At 44.8% G+C, this 16,372-nt stretch overlaps 1 protein-coding gene across 2 annotated transcripts in view; it reads left to right on the top strand.

Annotated features, from left to right (window-relative positions):
• AUTS2 (activator of transcription and developmental regulator AUTS2) overlaps positions 1-16,372 on the top strand; it is a gene marked incomplete at both ends in the record, with an annotated part of 761,383 nt that overhangs the window by 203,958 nt on the left and 541,053 nt on the right. The window lies entirely within an intron of this gene.

The following is a 16,372-nucleotide window of genomic DNA, read 5'->3' as shown; positions in this document are numbered from 1 at the left end:
TAAAGGTGGGAAGAGCTTTCCACAGGCTGGCTGTGAGACTGTCAGGGAGAGCAAATGTGGAGCATTTGGTGAGCAAACTTTGTCCTATAAAGATCTTCTTGTCTTCAGGCTTTGTACACAGAAGCAGAAGATCCCTCTCAACATCCAGGGTGAGGTGAGGCAATTGCAAGAAGGGCAGCTGTTAATCAAGGCAAAGCTCTAAAACTGATTAGAGTGCGAGGAGCTCATTTGTGGGGTGTCAGTGGTGCTGGTGTCTGCTCCCCTGGGTTACTCATCACCCACCCTAAGCAAGAACTTCTGCCTTCCCAACAGTGGTGGGAAATGAGCAGGGAACATCCAGGATTGCAAAGCTTGAGGCTGAAAACATTGGATTCACCTTCATGACTGAGCAGTGTTGTGCTGGTTATGTTTTTTAAAGATGAAAGTGTGACAAGTGTGATTTCTATGATGCTGGTAATAGTAAATAGTAGTAGTGACAAGGTCAGCTTTTGCCTGTATTTGAGTGATATTAATGACTCTTGAACCAAAATTTAAGTGTTCAGTGGGGATGGTTGATATTCATGGAATCAGTTTTCATCCTTGTTTACTGCAAGCCAAACACTGCTTTGCAGAGAAACTTGTAGAAAATAGTGAGAATTCACTGCTTCTCATTTTGTGAGTTCAGGGAGATGGAAGGAACATTGAGGATGACAAGTATGCTGACTTGTATTCAATTTCGATATGCAGAGTTAGAGAAGCTGGGAAGAAATAGGTTTTCATGATAATTTCGAAGCCTATATGTTAAGCTGTATATAGGAATAAAGTAAGAGATTATACAGTACTTCAGCAGAGCAAAGAAATTGTAAAATGCCTGTTCTACACTACCAGCTGTTAAAGGTGTTATTTCTGATTTAATTCTACTTGGTATTTCAAAGGAAGGTGGGGAATACTCTTCAGGATAGTTGATGCAATGATTGCATTATCAGTAGATGTTGAAGGCTGCTGTGTTTCCTTGACTGTTTCCTGTGCTCACCTGCGTGGTCTCTGTTCTCTTTTGGTCTGTCAGATGTGTCTGCTTTGGGCAGTGGAACGGACTGGACTGTTTGCACTGTGAACTCTCCTAGTGGGGCCTAATGTGAGGTGGAACCTTTCTGCCCAGAATTTAATCTGTGAAGGAAACTGGCCTCCCTGCTGATGGAGATTATTTATGAGGTTGTGTTTTTGGGAATGAATATGCATTGGCTTGGAAGGTATTGAGTTGACAAATGTAATGGAAAATGCTTTTCCTTTGAGACAATAAATCTGAGTACTCTGCTTAATTCCTAAGGGATAAGACCGAGAGAAAAGAAAGTATCTTGCTCAATATAAATGTAATACATTTGGTGGGGATAGAGCTCCTCAGATAAGAACATTTTAGACTCATGAACAGTGTAGGTGCTGACAAACCCATGCGGCTTTGGCACTTAACATGGAAAAAAGGTGTCATGGAAAAGACAACAAAGTTCTTTGAAAAGACATGCACACCACCTACAGAGAGAGTTTTGGGTAAGCATTTTCTGACCTCTTTCAAGACAAATGGTGAAGACCACAAACGGAGGAGATTGATAATTCTGAGGGTGTTTTTTTCTGATCGTGTTACACTTTTCCTCCTCAAGTGACTCTTGGCTGCACACCTTGGGTTGCTTTCCCCACCCAGGTCCATCCTGCTGAATTCCTGGGCTCCTGAAAGGGCAGTAGATTTGCTTGTCAACCTTGTCAGATGGCAGTGAGCCAGGCACTGGGCCCACTGTGGTTTGTGTGTGACACAGCAGGAGTGTCCGGAGCCACTCAGAGTTCAGGAGGCTTCTGCATGTATAGAGTGTCCTTGCTACATCAGGGCTTTGTATTTGATACATAAACAATTTATCCAGCCTCTCCTGTCTCTGGGGGAATCCTGAATTGTCACCTGTGATTACTGTAACTGGATGGCAGGATGCAATCTCAGAGCTGTCACTTGCATTCCCGTGCTCTCATAAGACCTTGGCTGCAGTCTGTCCTTGTTGGGAAATGTTTTACACCTGGAGATCTCGTTCATAGTTTTTCCAGTGGTTGACAGTCCTGTTGGATATGCCTTCCTGTGAAATCTGTTATCTGCTGGAAGTAACTCTCACTGCAGGATTTAGGGTATGAAGCTCCCTTGTCAAACAGATTTAGTTGAAATCAGCTATTGAAAGCATTGCTAATTAGTTTTCAGAGAAAATCCTTGCAGTATTCATGCAGGTATTTATCCAGCTCTGCTGAAATGCCTACAGGTTTATTGAAATCCAGAAAATGTGAAACTGTAGGTTAATTAAGGCTCATATTTTACTAGCGAGAAGACTTTTGAACTCTGCTTTGTGAGCTTTTATAAATGTACTTATTAAATGCCTCAAGGAAATTTTAGTTGGCGTTAAGCAAACATAAGACTCATCAGAATATTTCTCCAGCGTTTTAAATTTAATTTCCTTTACGTTAATTGGGGATGGCATGTTTTTATGTGCTTTCTGTAAAAATCATTTGGAAATCTTATAGTGAACATTTTTAAACTAGTAAAAGGGTGGCAAACATTTTTAAATGGGTTTTAATGAGATTTTATTCCTCGAGGTCTGAGCACAGTGGGGCATACCAGGAAACAATGAGCTTTCAGGGCAGAAGGAGGGTTGAGAGTATTTTGATAATGAAGGGGAAGGATTACTTCTCTTTGTTCAGTGGGTGTGTGATTTGCAAAGAGCAGAAGACATTGACTTTTGCTACCTCCATTTCTTTCACTGCTTTCTTCATCTGCTGGGAGGTTCTTGCATCTTCTTGCAGAAGAGGATCATCTCTGGATATGCTTCTAAACCAGCAGTGTGTGTGTTGGGCAATGGGTGCCTTGGCTGGCTCGTGTGTGCACGAGAGCCAGCGGCTGCTGGGCTCTGCCTTCACCACCTGATTGCAGAGACGCTTCCAGAATATCAAATCTCAATCCCAGATACCGCAGGAGTGCGGGGAAGGAGACAAATGGTAATAAATAGGGGGTGGATGATAAATAGACAGAAGAGAACTCATGATGGAGAGATGAATTAGGAGGTAAATGTTAATGAGATAAAGAAAAAATGGGAAGAACAGCAGAAGAAGATACACTGCTGACTCTGGCAGTCCCCAGCTACAAGCATTATAAACCATTAGCTTTCACCTCGTAGTCCATTACATGAATCAATTAAAGGGGAGGGAGGGGAGTGTTGAAGCTGTTCCTTCTCAGAATTAAGTCCACGATCCCCTTGGCAGTCTCACCCTGAATCTATACATCCTAAATCTGAGACTGCTGAGCCCTTGGGTGGCTGATCTGGACAGCCGTCGTCGTCCCCTGCCGTCGTCATCCCTTGTCATCCTCACTTGAGAGCACCGTGTGGTTCCCTGTGTTGTGATTTAGTGCCAGCACACTCGTCCCCTGGTGCAGAGGTGCTCGTGTGCCTCAGAGCAGCAGAGCTGTGGTGCAGAGGGTGAAATCCCCGTGTGGCTGAGCCTTCCTGCAGTCAGGATGGCTGGCGCGGGCTGTCGGAGCTGCCTGCCCACGGCAGTCCCGGGAGCGGGGCGGGAGGTGGTGTCAGCTCCCCGGGCTGCGGGGACACTGGGGGGGAGCGGAGCAGATGGGGCGGATTGTCACCGGCACTGCCATCCCGGGAGAGCTGACTGTGGTGACAAGCGATTTACAATGTGCTATTTACAGTTTGGTTTTGCAGGCTCTCAATGACATCCGAGTGCTCTTTAGCAACTGCTTTCATTACTACTTTTCTAAGAGCTGCTAATTGAAAATGAAATTGTGGGTGGGCTCTGGGAGTGCCATAGCAGCTACAAGTATTATACACAGCCACGGAGAACTGTTTCATTTCTTGGGCTCCCTACTGTAGCTCTGTGCAAGGGAAGAAATGGGGATATATTTGTGCAGTGTGAGGTCAGACACCTTGGAAATCCTGCCTACAGCATGCATCACCCAGAGTGAGTGATAACGGCTTGAACCTCCTTGTACATTGCTGCTGGGATTTGGGATTCCTTTACTGGCAGCCAGTGGATTTCAGTGACTATAAAATTTCTGAAGATCAGGAAGGAACCTGGGCTGTGAAACTACCTCGTGCAGGGCAACAGAGGGGATTGGAAGCTGTGTGTGGGATTTTTGGGTTGGTTTTGCAATGCTGGAGGTCTGGCTTTGTATGAAGTGACAGGAAACATGACTACTGACTGGTAGAATGTGGGACAAAGTCACTCTGCCTTGGGAGTAGTACCAGCCAGGATCAGGTCAGCAGGGATATGGCCAGGCATTGGTGGAAAGGGAGATAATGTTCCCATTCTTTCTGTAAAGGGAGAAGTTGCTTGGTTTGGGTTTTTTTTCAGATTCCAAATGCTAGTGTAACCACTTTGAAATGAGTGGATTTGCTGTTTGTGCTGCAGCCTACACAGCGTGGTTTGATTCTGTGCCAGTGTTGCCAAAAGTTTGAAGGCACCTACAACAAGTGTCACCAGCAGCAGGACTTGAAGGGGCCACTGGTTTAACGAAACTGTTGGTATTGTGTCACTCAAAGCACTGATGATTAGTCTAGCATATCAAACAACATTTAATTTGAAAAATAAACAATGAAATGATAAAAAAAATCAGAGTACAGCTCTGAAAGGGTAGAAAGATGCCATGTCTGGGTAACTGTGCTTTGAGGTTACATCACAGCATGAGTGGGTGTAGTAATACAGTGATGCTCGTGATAAAGGGAGATGGGTAGATCTGGGCTCTGAGAAGCCTTTCTAGGATAGAAAAGGGGAAAAGAGGTCTGTGGGGAAGGGGTGAAGGGATGGGGCTTTGCAGAGGAGGTGTAGGCTGGGCTGTGTGGGGTTTTTGAGGGGTAAATGTTACACATGGTGTGCATACAGAGGGGGATGCCTAGAGAGGGGGCAGGTTTTGTGAGTGAGCCTCCTCTGTCTCTGCTAATGTCCAGCTCAGTTTATCCAGCCCACCATCGTGCTTGCAAATGCTGAGTGCTTCATGCTGGCCAGCTGGTAACTCCAGCCTTGGCAGGGACCCTCACTTTATTTTCACGCACACACAGTGTGTGGATTCCTGTCTGTGTGGGAGCATGTGCTGAAAGCTGGGCTGCCATTCAGTCCCTTTCTTGTTTGCCGTTTGGAAACTGACGTGGGTGACAAACAATGCTTGAATTACAAGCATTTTGTGATTCTCGACTGCTGTTTGCCTCTGATCAGAGGCCACAGAATCTCCAGCTGCACTTAACCCGCAGTCACCGCATCCAGTGCGTCATCTGTGAAGGCACCCAGCTGCTCAAAAGCATCCAGACAACTTCTGGGCCCTGATAATATATAATTGAGCTCAATGGGCACAGAAAAGATTGTTGTTCTCTGCAGAAAGGACTGAAAAATGATGCGTGTGGCTTCGTGCGCCTGTTGCTCCGCACTGCACGTCCCCCCTGGCTTCCCCGAGTTCCTGAATGGCACTTTGGATTCCAGGAGAGCACACACACAAAGCCAGGCTCGGGGAGTGCTGAGCTGGTCCCGGGACGTTGCTCTCGGCTGGGGCAGGGCTGTGCTCAGGCCGAACAAACACCTGCAGTCATTGATCAGTGCTCGGGGAGCTGCCACTCCATGGAGCGCTCGCCCGCAGTGACGTGCCACAGGCGTTCCCCCCTTATAATCACCAGTTTCACCTGCAATTTTTCAATAAGCTATTGAATTATACCTCTCTAAATGATACACTGCAAATCCAGCAGGTCCTAATTGCTAATGATGGTTCTGAAAGACTTTCATTTGACTGTAATTAGGTTTGCAAGCAATCAGCTGCCCTTATCAGGATGGAAACACATATAATGTAAAATACAGGCTGGTGGGAACGGAGTGTTTTCTTAAAAGGAGGAGGGAAGAGGAAGATGTTTTATTAGCAGAAGTTGTGACATATTTTAACACCTTGAAAACATCGTGTGTGAAATTAATTCTGCTCAGTATTATACCATCTGGCAATGTTATTGTTCTGTATATATTGCCATGTAAAGTGTGCTTTTTTCGTCTGGGTATGAGCCTGTGTTTGAAATAGTAATCATGAGTCAAATTGATTACTAAGGATTTTACCTCTGCTAGATGGCTTAAAAAGACATTTTGGAAGTCCCAGGAACTCAAAATGGCTTCTCTGTGGAGAGGTTCCCTTGCAGGGCTGGTGAGGGTGGAAGAAAAGGTCCTGGTTTTTGCCATTCCCCTGTCCTGTGAATGAGTGTACGTGCCCAAAAGTAAGAGGTACTCTACCCACATCTTGTTTATTGATGCTAAAGTAGAAAATGCCTGTATCTCAGCCTCAGAACCATTGTACTGCTGTGATGGTTTGATCCTGTCTGTGTGCTGCTGTGTGCACTGCCCAGCTCGGAGCCTGCTGTGCGTTAGCAGCTTCAGCACCAGTGTAGGTACTGAGTCCTCAGCTGTAGATGCAGAACAGTATGAGCTTAAAACTTGGTTAGAGGCTGGTATTTGGCCACTCTGGATGATAGCAGCGGCTGGGCAGTGTGGATTGTCCCTTAACCAGGACTCAGGATGGCCATTAGCACCTGACATGGTGACCAGCGTGATTGTTGTGATACTTCTGGATGGTGGTGCTTGTACAGCCAAGGAGGAGCATGGAGGAGCTCAGGTCATACTGGACACAGGAATAAGCAGTGGGATATTAATATCTCCCCCATCATTTCTCTGAAGCTGATGGTGTGAGCTGATCACCCCTGGGCTGTGCCAGAGGAAGGGTTCTTTGCCTCCTGTGCTTGCGCCTGCCATTGCTGTTATGTTGAGTGTGATCAGGCTTGCAAGCAAACGAGCAATGTTGGCATGTTTTTATTTCTAATGCAAATACTGCCACTCTCTCTGCTCTGCCCTGCTGCATCTCACTTTGTCTTTTGGCTCCAGTTTGCTCTGAGATAGAGTTGCAGAGATGTCACCATGCTGTTACCTGACCAGGTAATGCTGTGGCGGAGGAAGCGTCCCTGTGTGCACCACCCACCCAGTGTGACATGAACTCCCAGAAAATTCTAAACTGAAAAAAAGGTGATTAGAAACAGTCACTTTTGGGCCAACCTAATTATATTAATCAATTAGATATCTTGAGAATTTTAGTAAAAAAACCAAAAATTCTTTTGCATGGAGCAGCTATTGTCTCTCAGGGTTATCTTTATTCTTCTAATGTTGGCACCCTACTTTAATTGAAAACTTAAATGATTGTTAAACGTGCCAGGAAGTGAACCATATTTTAAATGTTCAATGCAATCAATTGCTGTCTTAAAAGTTTCCATGCGTGTTACCAGTAAGGAATTAAACAAAAAATTAATTTTGACTGAGTCTGCCTGGAGATAAATTAAATGCTAGCTTAAGTATTATAAGACAGTGTAATAAAGTGACCATTTTTAATTTAAAAAGGAAGTCATCCAGAACTTTTTAAAATATTTTTTTGTATTCTAGAAACAAATTTAGGCCAAGACTTCTAACCTATAGGTTTGCATACGGATTAATTGTAAGCACAGAAGTTCATCCTCAAATTTGATATGAAAAATTAGACTGCTGAACTTACGTTACTTGATTCTTGTTTTCTCCTCTACAAATGGAGTATCCACCAGGGCAGGAGGTGTGGGAGTGATGGATTTTGCTGTGGCTGTAGCTCCCAGCAGCACAGGGGTGGGTTTGCAGCCTTGCTGTGGTGCAGGGCTGGTGGCAGGAGCAGGGGCTGCTGCAGGGGGGGCACAGGGAAGCTGTGGTGCCCCACTGCGAGTGCCATGAGCTGGGACGAGCCACAGGAGCAGCAGAGCAGCCTCAGGAGCGTGTCAACCTCCCATGGATGCTTAAACTCTTGCTTAGGCTGTTGTACCCTTAGGTCCAGCTCCTGAGTGCCGTAACTCCACGGATTCAGGGCACAGACCTAGGCCATGGCTTTGAAAAATGTGTAGGGGTGCTTTTAAAGTGTCACTGAACAGCACTGAGAGAAGCCATTCCCTTCCCAAGGGCTGTGGAAGGCCCCCCTGTTGGGCCCTTCCAAGGGAAGCAGCAGTGCCTTGAATGGGGTAAGTGGGCTGTTTTTCTGTCTCTTGGTAGACTAAAGGCAGCACTCCTGCTTTTACAGCTGGCTCATTCCAGTCCCTCAAATGTGGAGGGAGGCTGTGACTGTCCTGGGCCTGAACAACTGCGTTTGGGGCTGGGATTTACCACAAGTGGGGAGCCGAGGGCAGGAGAATGGCAGCGTGGGTGAATGGCAGTGTGCAGTAAATCCCTGTGAAATTCCAGGACTCAGCTCACACAATTGCTTTCATGGTTTGCAGTGCTTTGGGGGCCATTGTGGAGTTTTTGAGCTTTCCCTGGATTTAGCCTGGCTGGCTCTGGCCAGTCCCAGACACTGCCTGTGTCCCCAGAGGTAGCATGGTATACTTCTAAACCTTCTGCTGTTTATTTCATTTTGGCAAAAAATGACCTGGGTATAAAGCTTAGGAAAATTATTAATAATCTTCCTCAACCTGGAGGAAGTTGTTCTCTGCTTTGTGGGGTTTCACAAGTTGTAATGTTGCAATTTTATACAATCAAGACATCTTAATTTGTGCCCAGACCAGTGAAATGGAGCAAACGTTCAAACCTAAGTCCCCCATTTCCTATGTTTAATGCTTTATAACAGTGTATGAGCTCTGTGCACTAGGAAGGCCTCCTCTGCTATTAGCAAAATGTGCCATAGGTGTATTTTTTTCTCTGAGCTTGCTGTACTCTTGGGTAATTCCAAGGGATATCTGGATTGGTTGTGCAGCCAGTTGAAGAACGCAGTGTAGCCATTACTGCGTAAGGCCACAACTCCTAAAACAGACAAAACAAACTTTTCCTTTCCTTCTGACCTTTCCCTGCAACAATTTTCGCTGCTCAATATTAAAATACAGTGAGGTTCTATGATCAAAAATGAAAGAGTTTCCCTTAAGAATTATTATTAAATTTGCTACAAGAATGCAAATATTTTTATAGAAGATTGACTGCAAAAGTTACCGTGGTTATGTGTTTCCAGTGCTGCTGGAAGTTTGTCTCTAATATCAGCAACACTGCACAGGCTGTGACAACATACCTACTCCTGATGTGTCTAAGTTCCCATTTTTTAATCCAGTGTAGGATCAGTTTCAGATCTATCCACGTGTATTGGATCAGCTATTGAAGACTACTGAAATGAGTCACTCTGTTGTGAATGGACTTTCTTGAAAAAAAAATAAACTTGTAGCAAAGCCCCCTGTACTCAGGAGAGTGCAAGAACCTGTTCCTGGCCATAGCTGCTTTCCTGGTGTCTGCCTTCTTCCGCTGTTGGGCTCTGTCAGCTGTCGTGATCTGCTTTCAAGAAAATGCAAATCTCCACTTTCTCCAATTAAAGAAGAATTTCTATTACAGTTTAATCACAATTCCTCCTAGCATGGACAACACCAGAAGACTGTGCTCTCTGTAGGCCAGCAAAACAAAGGCATAGCAATAGAGTGTTAGTCTTTCTAGATCTGTCCGTGTGTGAACATCCTGAGACATCTCCGATCTATTTAAGGTAAAGTTTGACACAATATGACAGAGATGTAAACTAGTGCAGGAAGTTAAGCTTTCAACCCAAACCCTGCTGAGATCCTGCAAGAAATTGTGGGAGAAGGAAACAGGAAAATAATTGGCTTGCAGCCACAAGTTGATTTAGCTCATATAAAAAGCCATGGGCCATTCCAGTCTCTGACAGCAAAGACTGAGTCACTGACCTCAAAGTTCTCATGTCCTGTGTGCCCATTCCCAGGTGGTGGAGTTACAAATGGTTGTAAAGGACCTGTGGGCTTAAGAAAGAAGAATTGAGTTCCCTCTAATGCAACTCTTTTCTGCATGAACAGAGAAACAAGAGAGAAAACCCCAAGTTTGCCCATAAAATGCTGTCAGGTCTAAGCCCAGCTTGCCCTGCTAAACCCTGTCCCCAGGCTCAACTCCTTAAATGAATAAAAATAATACACCTACAAATGGCTATAGAACTGGAAGCTGATGTTTGATACCCTTCCTTGATATTTCAGGTTGGCTTTTTCTAAATATGTTAATAAAAATATTTCTATCAGAAAGCAGGTGGATTTTATCCTAGCTGTCGAAAGCAGCAGATATTTGGTGTATGAACTTTCTCCATGGTACTTGTATTTTTGCCAACCATGCTCATCATTTCCTTCTGAACAGGTTTTATTCTGACCTGCTTGAACAAAAAAATCTCCTACTTTTATAAATGAAATAAAAATCGAGTGCCCAAAGCACGCAAAGGATTAATAAAAATGGAAATTCTGTTAAAATCACTAATCAATCTGTTTAATGTTTTATGGTGTCCCCTCCCCCCAACACATGTTCTTTTCTTGTAAAGCACCTTATTGCTTCCTGCTTGTTTACCAGCTTATAGCAAGTCAAGCAGCATTCAAATTGCTTTGATGTTAATTATATAACCTGCTCAACAGGGCTTGCTAGGTGAAGGAAAATAGCTCCTACGTTTAAGAAAATAAATTAATATCCAGACAAGTGTTCTGTGCTTTGGTTCTGAAGAAGGAAACGACAGGATACTGATGACTTAGTGTTGTGTTGTCAAATAAAAGCTATATTTGGGTGGCATGATGCTCTCAGTTTGCAAGATTTGATATTGGTTGTCTTCACTTCTCTTGATGATACAGAGCGATGTGCTGAGGATTGATCTTGCTAACAGGAAAAGGAGTGAGTTTCAATAGCTCTTGAGCCAAGGTAAAAGATTCAAGAAGCAGGAATTCTGCCTTAGCCCACAGAAGCTGTTACTATTGAATCATTTGGATGCTGGGTTATCCCAGCTGCTCCACTGGTTCTGCTTTGGACCCTGGCCCAGCCCGAGCTGCACTTACTCAATTCAGTTCAGGCACTGTTGTATTAACATTTGAGCTGTAGCTCAGGCTGAGGATTTCCAAAAAATACTCTTAGAGTGTAGAAAAGCCTCGAGCAGTCTCTGCATGGAAGTGCTATGTGCTCAGTCAGTGCCCAGAGCTGACCTCCACGAAGGGCACGGCCGTGGTGCCAGGCTGGAGCTGCACCGGGACCTGGCATGGGTTCTGCAAGTCCCAGCCCCGCTTCCCCGTGTTCATCCTGCATAGAAATGGTGTTTAATCCAAAAGAACTTGTCTACCAATTCCTAATCAAGGCAGAAAGGTTTAATTGGAGAATTTGCGCAGAGTTTGGAGATCTCCACGTGAAAGGCCGTACCTGTGTGATGAATGAATATTAATAATTTCTAATGCAAAGCGCTGGAGCCATTGCAGCTGACTGGATTTGTGTGGAATGACTGGAGAGCAGCTCCCAGGAAGCAGTGCAAGCCTTTAGCTTATTAATGGCATTGTCTTTATAAATTAGTAACAGTACAGGGAGGGAGGCTGGATTGTGTATTGTTACAAAATGCTTTGGAAACATCTGAAGTCAGATTTGTGGTCTGATTCTTCCTGTAAGAACTGCAGTGTTTTCCATGATGGAAAGAGTTTATTTGCAGTACTAAGGCTTGTGCTTCCGATGTTTTACATGAACCTGGGCTTTAATATGCAATAAATACTGAAAATGATCCCTTCAAACTTTATTCATTATCATAATGATATATTTTGATATAATCATTACTAGTGGGCTATTACTGGTCTAAAGCGAGTACCAGAGGGTGTGTTGTTTCCAGAAGGAGTGAGTGTCAGGAGATTTTTGTTCTATTTTAGAGTGATCATAAAGCGTTTCGAGGAGTGGAGCTGTATGAGACTGTAACATCACTTAAGGGGAAGGAGATCTTACCTATCAATAGCAATGCAAGACTTGTAATTTTAAGTCTTTCTAATTTAAATCATGAAAATCTGTTTTTCATGAATAATTCAGAACTCTGATTTAGTAGAATTATTTCCAGCCATGTATATTAAGCAGCCAACCTGCTATGCCAGTTCTGTTTTCAGACACTGTTGATGGGGGGTTTCTCTTTCCTGCAGAAATGATCATCTTTGTCTGTTAGAAAATAAAGCTGCTGTGGTATTTTGTTCTTTTGATTTCACGAGGATTTTGCTTTAAACCTCGCAGGCGAAAATTCAAGCTGAAGAAAAATAAACCCCTTGCTACAGGAGCTCCTAGAATTAAATTTGGAGAGAGTAAACCTTGTACTATAGCCATTAGGAAAATGGCAGTATTCTTCCATTTCCTGATGTTATTCAATTACTTACCCCGCTTCCTGCTTTTAGCGTAAACTGTATATTTTAGCTCATGACCTTTGACAGCAAATTGATTCCAAAGTGGAGATGCAATGAAAGTGGGGTTTTTTAAAGACTCTTTAAAAACATGGGTGTTAGGAAATTTGGGGGTTTGTTTTGTTGTTTGTTTTGGGTTTTTTTTAATAAACCTCACTGTGGATTTTGTAAAATAATGCATTTTGCTTGGAAAAAAGGAAATTGAAGTTAATGTCCTTCCTCCTTTGCCCTGGAGAAAGCACAGCCTGCATAGCTGCTCTTGTTAGTGCTTGCCTGCTGAAATTAGCATTGCATATTTTTGTTAATACCAATAAAAGTGGAGTTTGTTTAATTTAGAATCAAACCCTTGTTTGGATTGGATTAGCACTTTAAGAAAAATATTTAACTTGTAAAGTGATGCAACACAGGTCGATCTAATCTTTAGCTCCTCCAAGATTGTAGCTCATTTACAAGCTTTAGATCCTTCTATTTCCCTTGCACTTGTGAATAGTGTTAACATTAAAAAACCCCAAACCAGCGTATTCATCTGAAGCTTTCCAACACAGGTACCCCAAAACATCCAGGAACCATCAGTAATGAGGTCAATGCAGTCCAGCCATGCCCAGTTCCCTGATCCTGATGGAACTTCTCACACATGATGTTCCCTCACCTTTTCTCTTAACTGTTGAATGAGAGTTTAGTAGTTTTTGGCTTTTTTTGACCAGAATGCTGTCATGTCACTGTTCCTCCCAAATGCATAATTACTACTAATCCTGCATCTCTATAGAGTAATGACATTTTGAGGGGAGTAAGAGCCCTTTGTTATGTTTAGAACTTGAATTTAAGACAAAAAATCAGGAGATGTCTTATATTTGATGTAAAGCAGTGGAGGCCCCTTTTCCTTTCCTGCAGGAGCAGCCTGCCCCTTGCCCGCACTGTGGTGTTGTCTGCTTGCACTGGAAACAAACTCCTTTTCTACAAGGAGTTGCTGCATTTCAGGTCTGCACACAGGGCTGAGTTGTGTCCTGGTGCCTCTTGGGCCCGTGCTAGGAGAGAGCCTGGCTTTTCTGCATATCCATGTGTCTTAAGCTGGTACCAGAGCTTTGCTGCTTCGTGTTGTGTTGTTTTGCAGGCTGTTCCAAGATAACACTGAATTCTTTCTTGTTCTGGCTGCAGCAATGCCAAGTGTTTGTTGAACATCTGTCAGTGTGTTCAGATTATTAACCTAACTTCTGCTCGTTATGTTAATGAAAACATTTGAGCTTCATAACAAGCCTGTGTAACAGTTCCTCACGCTACCAGTCCCACTGATCCCCAGCTGAGTGGCTGACACAGTCCAAGCCCACCTAGCAGAGCGTTGGCATTTCCTCCTTCAGAAGTGTTGCTGCACTCTGTGCTGCCCAGCCTGCAGGGTGGCACTGCTTACTGCTCATATTTAATCTTCAGGCTCTAAAGCAGCATCGTATTTCGGGGCAGACTAGAATATAAGGGAAATGGACAGCAGAAATTCCAGCTTTGGCATCTGTACTCAGCTGGGTGTGGCCTGTCCCCCTCGCTGTGATTCCATGCTGGCTCTCACGTGCAGTGCCAGCAGAGGAGCATTGAGGAGCACGGGCAACACGAAGCTGAGGAGGTCAGAACCCAGCAGTGCTCTGCTCAGGTCTGCATGGAGGCAGGTCCCTTCAGTCCAGAGGCTGTGGGATCTGCATCCTTGGACACTTCCACCTCTCCCCTGTGCAGCTGGATCTCTCCTGAATAAGCCTTGTTTGGAGTGGGGCTTGGATGAGGTCACCCCCGAGGGCCCCTCCAACCCAAAGTGTTGTGTCACACTGAGCAAGTAATTTCTGGGAACAGAAACTGCCATCCATTGCAGTTCTTTGGGGTCTGCTCCAGGGCTGTTACTGTAACATGGATAACAAACACTGCTGAGGCCAGCTGAGGGAATGGTCCTGCAGCTGGGTCTCCAATGGCCCTTGGATTTTTGTTAGCACACAGCTTTGGAAGTTGAATTAGGGACTGATCTCCTTTTTGGACTGCATGTAGTCTGCTGGGCAGCAAATTGCACTCAGAGTCACTCTTCCAAATCCTATAATCTTTTACTACAGATACTATTAATGAAAGTATTAATTACTCTGTTCTGGAATTAGGATTTTGTAATGAAACCTCAAACAGAAAACTCAAGCCAGGTTGGCTAAATGTCATGGAACACTCAAACCTGAGCTGCGAGTAAAATAAAAGTCTGAGTTGCTTTAAGGTTTACGGTTATAAGAATGTAAAACTTTTCAGCTTGTCCAAGTTTTGACAGAAAACCTTGTAGTATTTGGCAGGCCTGGCTGGGTTTCCTTAAGTGTGAAATGCAAGATAAAACCAGCGACTCGGAGCCAAGCACAATGAAACGAAAAGGTTCTCCTGAAACAAAGAGAACTGGAGGTGCATGCATTTTCTGCCAGCTCTCCTCCAGCTCCTTGCCCGGTTCTGTGGCTGGGGCATCCCGAGCACGGCGTGGGGGTGCTGTGAGAGAAGGGGCACTGGAAGGAGCTCTGTTACACAGCTTTGGGGAGCTGGGAGGTTGTGCCAGAGGAGGGTTCAGCCCATGGAGTTCCTATTGAGCTCTGGAGGGAGCAGGGAGGGCCAGGAACTGCTGCAGGCACTCCCGTGGCCGTGCGGTGCGCAGGGCAGTGCCAGCGTAGGAGCTGCAGCGAAAAGCTGTTTCGAATACATTTCCAATGTTTGACTTGGATTGGAGGGGGAAGGCAATTTTCTCCCTGTCCTTCCTTTCACCCTTGAACTGGGACTTCTACAGCCTGTTAGGCGAAATTAAGAACCTTTTTTTCGTTTTCTATCCAGAAAGGCTTTTTAGGAAGAAGGAGTGGTTGTTAAAGTACTTGAGAAGATTTTGCTGATAGCAGATAGATTTGTGTTTGCATATGTGGGGAGTGGGGGCAGTCAGCCCTTTGACATTTCTGTCCATCCAGCACACTACACAATTCTGATTATTTACAATATTTTTAATGTTTGATTTACTTCAATACTTAGGAGATTCAATTCAAGTACTACTTTGACTTCCTTCTTTTTGTTTAATGTCCTGATTGAAGTTTTGTGCTAATAGGGATGGGTTTAGGTCAGAAAGAGATAAAAACCAAATACATAGGATGTAAATAATATGTATATTTATATATGTATAAAATAGATAAAAGAGCCTTTTTATCTATGATTAGAAGAATTTAATTTTTATTTTTAGGCAAGAGTTTGTAACTGTTGTGGAAATTGTTTCTAGCTCTTTTACATTAACACGAAACATGCTCATGCTTATGACAGAATTTTCCCAGGGTGTCCGTGGGCTTGTGGAGCAGGGAGGAGTACAGGTTTCCACCAGTAACTGTGCTGGGGCAATTAGGGCCCTTGGCATTAACTCCCTGAGTACAATGAGGTGCAGCCAATTTTCTCCACCACCAGGTGACCTCCGCTGAAACATTCTGTAGTGACTTCTGTAGTTGAAAGCAGTCCTCCCCCATCCTTTGCTTTTCCTGCTCACCGAATATCCTGAGCTGGAAGGAACCTGCAGGAATCACCGAGTCCCACTCCTGGCCCTGCACAGACACCCAAACAATCCCAGCCTGGGCACCCCTGGCAGCTCCTGGAGCTCTGGCAGCCTCGGGGCCGTGCCCATTCCCTGGGGAGCCTGGGCAGTGCCCAGCACCCTCTGGGGGAAGAACCTTTCCCTGATATCCAACCTAAACTTCCCGTGGCCCAGCTCCAGCCGTTCCCTGGGTCCTGTCCCTGTCACAGGGAGCAGAGATCAGAGATCAGAGATCAGAGATCAGAGCTGTCCCTCAGGAGAAGCTGCAGACCCCAGTGAGCTCTTCCCTCAGTCTCCTCCAGGCTGAACAGACCAAATGCCCTCAGTCACTGGCTCCTTGTGTGGCCCCTCCAGACCTTTCACCATTTTCATGGCCGCTCTGTGTAACCTGCTCCTCTTTCCCACTCCCTTCTCCTTATTTAACACAAATATATTGTGCATAGAATGGTAGAATTCCAGACTGGTTTGGCTTGGAAGGGACTTTAAAGCCCATCCAGTGCCACCCCTGCCATGGCAGGGACACCTCCCACTGTCCCAGGCTGCTCCCAGCCCCAATGTCCAGCCT

This window comes from Coloeus monedula, assembly GCF_965178545.1.
Source record: "Coloeus monedula genome assembly, chromosome: 20".
NCBI classification, from domain to species: Eukaryota; Metazoa; Chordata; class Aves; order Passeriformes; family Corvidae; genus Coloeus; species Coloeus monedula.
Note: the sequence above shows the minus strand (reverse complement) of the source record. Positions and strands in the feature narration are given on the sequence as shown.